Raw genomic sequence first — 9400 nt, 5'->3', positions numbered from 1 at the left:
AAATAAATTAGATAAATTCTAGCAAATTCTTAGAACAGTCCCTGTACATGGTAAGAGTTCAAAATATAGTAGTCATAACTGTATGATAAGAGAATCAGAAATAAATTATTCAATTACATTTAAGTAAGTCGTTTCCTGCTTAACTGGCTTCCAAGTTTCTACAATTTCTTTTGCCTAGCTGTGATTCTGTCAGCACCATCTCTAAGTGCTCCAGCAAAACAGACTTGGTTCTTTGTTGTGCCAATATGTTTGAAGAGGCCCTCTTTGCATGTATCAACAGAACTGAAGCAGCGTGTAGATTCTGAGATGCATATATTTAAGAAAAAAAGAGAGAGAGACACTTTGCTGTTACATGGAGAGGAAAAGGACAGACAATGCACATGTTCTGGTTTTTAAAGTTCAATGTGTTTGGAGCACTGTGAAAATGACTGGCTTCTGGGCGTGCCAAGTTAAAGCCAGCTGGGCCAGGTATTGCTAGAGCCCCGCTAAGGGAGGTAACTGATGAAGGTGGAAGGCTGGTTAGCATGTTCTCCTCACGTCTGTGTGTGTAACTAGTAAAAACTCAACACTCTTCCAATTTGCAGTTGGTGGAATGGTTTAGAGCAAGACAAATGTTCCTCTTGTAATACTAGGAAAAACGCTTCTAGTTCCAACAATGAGGAAAATGGTCCAGTTACTTCTCTGGATATGGAAACACAATTGCTTTTACCTGAAAGAGAGCTGATTGTCATCTTAAGACAACCATGGACATTTTTCTCAACTAAGTCATTCCATAGCAATTCATGCACAGAATATTCCTTGAAAAATAAAAAAATAAAAAAATCTGTATTCAGAAAGCATACACATTCAATTTAAACCATTAAAGACTGCCCTGTTAAATTTAATGTGGGGCTCACAATAAAATTTCAGAATTTCCTGTCCTACTTCAGGGCTAATGCATGTCACCACTTGTTGCTTCAGTAAGAGGCAAACACAGTCTTAATTTAAGTTGATAAGCTATTTCTCTTTTATATATAAATTTATTTTATTTATTTATTTTTGGCTGCATTGGGTCTTCACTGCTGCGCACGGGCTTTTTCTAGTTGCAGCGAGCAGGGGCTACTCTTCGTTGCGGTGCGCAGGCTTCTCATTGCAGTGGCTTCTCATTGCGGTGGCTTCTCTTGCTGTGGAGCACGGGCTCTAGGTGCGTGGGCTTCAGTAGTTGTGGTGCACGGGTTCAGTAGTTGTGACTCACGGGCTCTAGAGCGCAGGCTCAGTAGTTGTGGCTCATGGGCTTAGTTGCTCCGCGGCATGTGGGATCTTCCCAGACCAGGGATTGAACCCGTGTTCCCTGCATTGACAGGCGGATTCTTACCCACTGCGCCACCAGGGAAGCCAGATAAACTATTTCTTTTCCAGACAAATATTAAGGGTATTATTTTCAATTAATGAAATGATATATCTAGATTTCCATCTTTGTAGATAAGTATTATTTATCCCTCTAATTAATTCAGATGACTTTATGGTTTTCTTTTTCTTTGAAAAGGAGTCATCTTAAAATATTTTCAAAATAAATTGCTTTAAGGAAATAAATTGCTTTAAGAAAATAAAAAAGAAGGGTTTACTATAATCCTATGAAATATTCCTAAATGGCTATTCCTGTCAGATGAGTACAAAAGAACATCAAACAAATGAAAGATGACAATCATTTACATTATATATGATGAATAAATAAGCATTTTATCCAAAATATTATACTAATTACTTATTCCTTTTTTCTTTACAAGGGAAAAAATGTTGTCATCAGTGAAGAAATCAAAAAGGATATAATTTAGGAGAAAGGACTTTGAGAAACTATTGAGAGGTGTGTAATGCTAATGCATGCATTTAGTTATATGTAGCCTTAGAAAAGACTTATCTGATTGATTCTAACTGAAAATGAGGTTTTCTTCTCAAGAATAAAACACCTATCCATACAAAACTGGAGACAATCAATCCATTTCACCTTCAACCAAGAATTATATCAATAGTGGATAATGTTTATTGATTCTGGATCAGTCCTTTCTGGAGAAAGGCCAAACTACTGATACCACGTTTTTAAATGTCTACTTGTTAACTTGAGAGATAATCTCCATGAAAAAAGGTCAATGGATGTATCTTAATATGCTCCTCTTTCCTTTTAGGGGGGACAAATATTAATTAGAAACTAACTGATAGCAATCAGTAAATATTTTGACTGACTGAATAAACAGTGATGCTAAATATTAGGGTAAGTGATAATTTGAATTTGAGAATTATAAAATAACAGAAATATAACTGTTCCTTCAGGGCAGGGACTGTTTCTTATTAGCCTGTGTATTGTTGATATCTAACATGTACCTAACACATAGCATATGTTCTATAAAGATTTATTGAATGAGTGGCTAGAGGGACAAATAGACTCAAGTTAGACTGGGCTCCAGCCTATGCTTTTAAATTTTGGGAGACTAGTGACAAAGGCTATCACCATATTCTTCTCTTATTATTAAAAAATATGGTCTTTTTTTATTCTACTTGTTGACTTATTTTTCTTGTTTCTTCATAAAATAGACTGAGAGTACATATTTTGTCCATTATATATGACATGCAAACTCACTGTCAGGCACTTGGTAAGTCAATAGTGATGATATTTTATAAAATTTAATTGGGTTTGAAATATACTTGGCCTGATAGTCTAAGAGATTTAAGTGATACTTAATATAATAAAGTACATTTCTTTGTAGTGTCATCTAGTGACCTTGCTAAATATTTCCTCTAGCATCTCCCAAATTTAAAAGGGAATCCAAGTTCTGCCTGCTTTCTGAATTAAACTTTAGAAGAAACATGCAGAGTCAATAAATCCACAGATCTTTGAATATTTAAGTAACAATGTGGTATACTCTGTTCAGTAGACTTTTTTTAAATGCCTCACATGCAGTAGACACTCAAAAAATTATTTTGAATGAATACAAAATGTGTGAAAGATAAGTTGATGAGGTCATGGGTTGGCTTAGAGAATAAATTACATCTGTCACAACGGTGATGCAAAATTCAGCCAAGTTTAATATTTCATTTTCACTGTAAGTAATTCATCTTATTTTTTTCCACTAAATTTCAGCCTGCTTTTCTGCTGTATTCAATTCTTTAAGGAGTCTTAAAATAAAGAGAAAAGAAAAACTAACAACAAAATCAGTTGTAGACATCTTATTGTTGAAATCAACAAATGGTTCACTCATCTGACAGATTATAGTGTTCTAATTGAGGATACTGGCTTCTTTTTGAAAAGAAAGCCACTTCTCTAAAAGGCTCAGCAACAGACACAGGGAATCTCTTTAATTTTCCCATTAGCTAAAACTAATATCTGAATGTCCTAAATCTAACATTCTAATAACAAGAACAACAAAACATATTTTAAAGTAATGATTAATTTAAGATTAAAATGATTAATATTCCAGTTGGGTTCTTGAAAACCACAAGATCAGTTTGCGCATTTAATCTGGTCAGGTGTGGTTTTATAAAACAAATAGAAAGTCTTTTTCTTTGAACACACCTCTGTGAAACTCTACTGGATCATGATGAATTATTTCAGAGTCTGTTATTAGGAAGCAGTGTAAAACAACATAATGATACATGATTTTTATTATCAATAGTGCTCACTCCTAAAGTATTTTAGAAGAAGTAATTCCTTTATTCCTAGCAACAACCCTACACAGCAAGCATTTTACTACTGAATTTTTATAGATGAAGAAACTGATGCATAGGAAGGCTAAGAAAGTGTTCCAGAGTGACACAGCTAATAAATAGTAGTTAATAGGCAGTACAGTTGAAATATGAACACTGACAGTCTGGCTTCAGAATGCCCAGAGCTACTCTCCTTCTGTGTTGTAGTTGTACAACACAGAAGCTAGAGTATGGTAGACAAAATTCTGGTCCTAGTAGTCTTGGACCAGCTTTTTGACTGAGTTCCTCAATTTCAAAATAGAGATATTATGTATTTCCTATGGCATAATGCAGTATTTGAAAGCATAGATTCTGGAGCTAGACTGAGTTTGAAGACAAGTTCTGCTACTCACCAGCTATATCACTTGAGCAAGTTGTGTAGCCTATTTGTGCCTCGGTTTCCCCATAAATACTGAGGAAATAATAATATGCATACCTCATAGATGTTTTGAGAATTAATTCATCTCTCTCTCTCTCTTTCACTTTCTCGTTCTTTCTCTTTCTGTTTGACTTGGAAGAGATTCTGGTAAATGTAAGCACTTTACAGTGCTTGTTAAATATAATTTAAAAATGTAAGGATGAAATTAATTTGAATAAATAATGCGACTGTAAAGCACCAAGTAGAAACCAAATAGAAACCAGGCATTGTTGTCTTCAATAGAGAATAGAGAATATTCAGTAAAGAATATCTCTATTTTATTTTCATGTCTCATCAATCTTATCCTTGGATTCTGTGCTTTATTCTAAACTAATTTTAGTTATTGTAAAATTCCAGTTTTTGTTCTTAATGCCTGGCCTCAGTACTTGTTCCTAATATCTGGACAACCTTTCCTCTCTGTATCTTTTCCCTCCTTCCATACTGCTCTCTATTATCATCATAATCATAGTCAGCATCATTATCATCATTAGGTAGCTTTTAACTTAGCCCTCAGTTTCCCTGGGAAGCCTTCTCTGGCTTGTTCAAGATCAGGATGGGAGCCCTCACGCTATGTTTCCACAGCTCCCTATGCTGATCCTGTCACAACACTCACCACCAGTCTATATGACAATTAATTTCCTACTTGCCTGTCTGTTATTTATCCTCAACTAAGCATATCTTATGAAATTCTCTATCCCTCTAGCACCTACCACACTTCCTGACACAAAGCATGTTTTTGTATGTGTATTGAGCAACTGGAATCTTTATTTTTCAATAGATGGACAATAAGGTCTAGATCAGTGGTTCCCAAAAGATGGTGTGTGGAAATATTTCCTCAGCCAATGAAAACAAACAAATAAATGTATATATGTGGTCACTTTTCATAAAGGTAAATTTAGTTACTTTTTTTTTTAAAGTTCTGATATTATGCCCACGATTTTGATAAAAAATATTCTTCATTAAGTGAATGTAATAATACTTAGTTGTAGCCTTTTAGAAAATTAAAAAGCTGGCAACTTATTATGCCTGGGATCTCTATTTTATAAAATTTAACTAATCCATGAGATCTAAAATTCTGGTGTTAAGAAAGTGAGGCATAGAATATGGACCTAAGTGGGTGATGCAGAAAAATGTGATGGTGAAGAGGTTCTAAAAAGGATGTGTGGTATCTTTTTTTTCATAATATTGCTTAGAATTATTGAAAAATTTATTGAGATAGTCATGAATTTTAAACTAGTTATTATAATCTAAGTGAATATTCTATTTGTTGTACCTGTTCCAATACCTAGATTTCATAGACTGAAGTCATAGAACTTCTTCATTTCAGTTAGACATTTGATAGAGTTCCAAGAAATATTACTATTGGACTAGTTGTAGAAATAGTTCATAGCTAATAATGGAGAGAGATGAAATCATAGCCTATAAGCCATGGATATATGTCACTGTCAGCTTGGGATGTTATGGCATTTTCTTTGGCTCAGACACATTCAAACTTTTATTATTGACTTGGATGAGGACACTGATAACTTGCCTATTTAATTTTGACATGACAGGTATAAGAAATAAAAATGATTGATTACAGAATCAGATACAAAAAAGTCCTTGAGAGGTTAAAGTAATTGATCATTTTAAGTAGAAAAAATATTAAGTGACAATACAAATTGTATGCTTGTTGTCAAAAGGAAATTCACAGGAATCTACCCATCAAAATAAAGGTAGAAGAGATGTAGGAATTTTAATTCAATATGAGCTAATAGTAGAAAGTGCCTAAAAATAGTTGTGATTTCCTTTTTTTTTTTTTAACTTTTTGGGTTTTGTTTTTTTTTTTTAATTTATTTATTTATGGCTGTGTTGGGTCTTCGTTTTCTGTGCGAGGGCTTTCTCTAGTTGCGGCAAGTGGGGGCCACTCTTCATTGCGGTGCGCTGGCCTCTCATTATCGTGGCCTCTCTTGTTGCGGAGCACAGGCTCCAGACGCGCAGGCTCAGTAATTGTGGCTCACGGGCCTAGTTGCTCCGCAGCATGTGGGATCCTCCCAGACCAGAGCTCGAACCCGTGTCCCCTGCATTGGCAGGCAGATTCTCAACCACTGCGCCACCAGGGAAGCCCTGTGATTTCCTTTTGTATTAATAAATTAAAGGATAGGATCAGTATAAGGGAGAAAATTCTTTGCTTTTGAGTAGTGGATAGATACCACATTGTAAGATGGTTTGATAAAGCTACCAAATGTTGAAAAGAATTGACCTGAAAGAAGAGAAGATTTAGAAAAATTTTGTCTGTATCTTCAAATATTTATTTGAGTTAACTTTTTCATTTTGGGGTATGTGTGTATAATGTGAGTGTGAGTGTATGTCTGTGTGTTTATATGTTGTCCAAACTTACAGATTATAGAAAGGTATCCATGAAGAAAAATGTTTTTCATTTACTTATAAAAGTATTTCAGATTATGTCATGTCAAAGTAAATGATTGTAGAGACTGTCTATTATAGAGGAAGTAACAATGAAGTCATTCTCCTGCAGGTAAAGGTAAAAATAATAGTATTTTACATCCTCCCAAGCAACTGTTGAGAAATGCAATTACTGTTCAAACTTATTTAAATATTGTGAGCTGTAAAATATACGTCCATTGTAATAAACTTGGATTTGATTTTTGCAGATAAGTAATGTCATAAGTGAAGGTGTAAGCCATGTTAAGAGGACAAGTCAGATTTAAATATCTTTTATACATTTCTTCCACTGAATGCATTTTATTCATGATAACTAAAGAGAACAAATAATAGAGAGTTGAGAAAATGGCTTTATAAAATACGTTTGGTTAGTGTTGACCAAATATTCTGTCTGGGTACTGAAGAAGAAGGAATGGAGTCAAATATGTCACTCTAGATGGTTTCTTTCCCCAAATATTGCACTTCCATCTTGTTCCCACTTACTCTAATAGGGCTGTGGGGTGAAATAAGCATGCTGGTAAATTTGGAGTTACTGTAGTAGAGGAATACTCTTTAACTTGAATAAACGGGCTTTCTCTCTTTTTCACTACTTTTCTTTTACTATGGGTGTCACACTTCATTGATCCAGCCTACGGGTAATGTGTCATCATGATGAATGCCACCCAAGTCTATGAGACAATAGTCTAGTGAAATGAGGATTCCATTATGAGCTGTAGTTCATTTCTGATTATAACACAAATTGGTTGAGTCACCTTGAGTAAATTGGGCCATGTCAGCATACTGCATCTTTCGGCTGCATCTTTGCTTGCCTCATATATAATGAATGTATTGCATATGGTAACCTTTCAATATGAATAATCAAAGTTATTAAAAAGATAGTAACAGGGGCTTCCCTGGTGGCGCAGTGGTTGAGAGTCTGCCTGCCAATGCAGGGGACACGGGTTCGAGCCCTGGTCTGGGAAGATCCCACATGCCGCGGAGCGACTGGGCCCGTGAGCCACAACTACTGAGCCTGCGCGTCTGGAGCCTGTGCTCCGCAACAAGAGAGGCCGCGACAGTGAGAGGCCCGCGCACCGCGATGAAGAGTGGCCCCCGCTTGCCACAACTGGAGAAAGCCCTCGCACAGAAACGAAGACCCAACACAGCCAAAAATAAATAAATAAATAAATGTGAAAACCTAAAAAAAAAAAAAAAAAAAAAAAAGATAGTAACAATATTGTAGTATTTTGTAACTAATATTGCTGATTTACTAAATTCATCTCAATAGCTAGTTTCTTTATCGAGACTATGGAATGCTTTTCTATCTGTACGTTGTATATTTTTCTTTAAAATATTGAAAAATTATTTTTCTTTATTAAGGTAAATTGACAAATAAAATTATAAGATATTTAAAGTATATACTGTGATAATTTGATGTATGTACACATTGTGAAAGGATTCCCCCCATTGAGTTAATTAACATATCCATCATCTTGCATATTATAACAGTAGAAAGAGAAAATCTTTGACAGGACAATGTGCCATTCTTCTTCAGAAACCCTAACTAAAATAAATAAACTGTAAAAGGGAAAAATTGATAATTTCCAAAGAAGAAAACAGAATAATATGAGAGATGTTAGAAATTTATAGAAAGCCTAAAACTTAGAGTTGGATTTAGTTGCAAGGCAGTGATGCACAATACTGTATGACATCACTTATATGTGCAACCTAAAAAGCCAAATTTGTAGAAATACAGAGTAGAATGGTGATTACTGTGGGTTGAGGAGTGGGAGAAATGGGGAGATGTTGGTTAAAGAATAAAAACTTCCAGTTAGAAGATGAATAAATTCTGGGATCTAGTGCACAGCACTGTGATTACAGTTAACAATACTGTATGATATACTTGAAACCTCCTAAGAGTAAATCGTAAATGTTCTCTCCACAGAAAAGAAAAGGTAGTTATATGACATGATGAAAGTACTAGCTAACACTACAGTGGTAATCATATTGCAACATACAAAGGTATCAAATCAATACACTGTACACTTAAGCTCATACCATGTTGTATATCAGTTATATCTCAATAAAGCAGGATGGGGGGCAACAAGAAGAAAAAACCCTTCTGATTTTCAAAGCTTGACAGAATAAAAATAAATGCTTTCAATGAAATGGGTTTACAGATTATAGATGACATACAAAAGGCACCAAGCACAACGCGTGATAAATGGCCCTCATTAAATGGTACTGATCATTAACCCTAGATATAACACTAAAGGTAAGAACTTACATAATTACAAACTCAGTGGTGCAGTCTGTAAAAGGCTGGTAATATAATTATGCCAGTATATCCTGTAAGTTTCTGAAAACAAATGCAAGTGTTAGATGATTACATATGAGCCTTTGTTATATTGGATATTTATTGTTTTTGTCATGCACATTCATTCTCCCTTCTTTTGGCAGGGGGTGTTTAGGTGGGTCTGAGCCCACCTATGTCTTCAAGGTATCATATAATTCAGTCCAGGGCAATCAAAGCATCACATTCTCTGTCCATAGTTATTACTCTCAAGATAGACACATGGCCCAATCAAAGCTTATTCTTGTCTATATGTACAAGGGTTTTTCAAGAGAGAGACATTCTTTTTCCTATAGTCTTAAATTCTAAATGTAGATACTGTCCAGCAGGCAACTATCTCACTTTCATGGGGAGGCAGAGAACAAAGCCAACAGTCTGAGTATCTGAATCCAATATGTGAAAAATAAATCCTTCTCCTTTTTATTTGCTTAAAGCTAACCATCCTTTCTGCTTTCCTAAATCTTTTCTCTTTCTTTCTCAATGTCTAG

At 35.0% G+C, this 9400-nt stretch overlaps 1 long non-coding RNA gene across 1 annotated transcript; it reads right to left on the bottom strand.

Moving 5' to 3' along the window:
• Positions 1-3671: 3671 nt before the first annotated feature.
• LOC309622739 lies at positions 3672-7763 on the bottom strand. The gene is made up of 2 exons (XR_014241097.1): positions 4522-7763; positions 3672-3790 (listed from the first exon to the last, which is right to left on the bottom strand). It is a non-coding gene; the product is annotated as an uncharacterized lncRNA (long non-coding RNA).
• Positions 7764-9400: the final 1637 nt, after the last annotated feature.

Source organism: Balaenoptera borealis (assembly GCF_965194805.1).
Source record: "Balaenoptera borealis genome assembly, chromosome: 2".
Lineage (NCBI taxonomy): Eukaryota > Metazoa > Chordata > Mammalia > Artiodactyla > Balaenopteridae > Balaenoptera > Balaenoptera borealis.
Note: the sequence above shows the minus strand (reverse complement) of the source record. Positions and strands in the feature narration are given on the sequence as shown.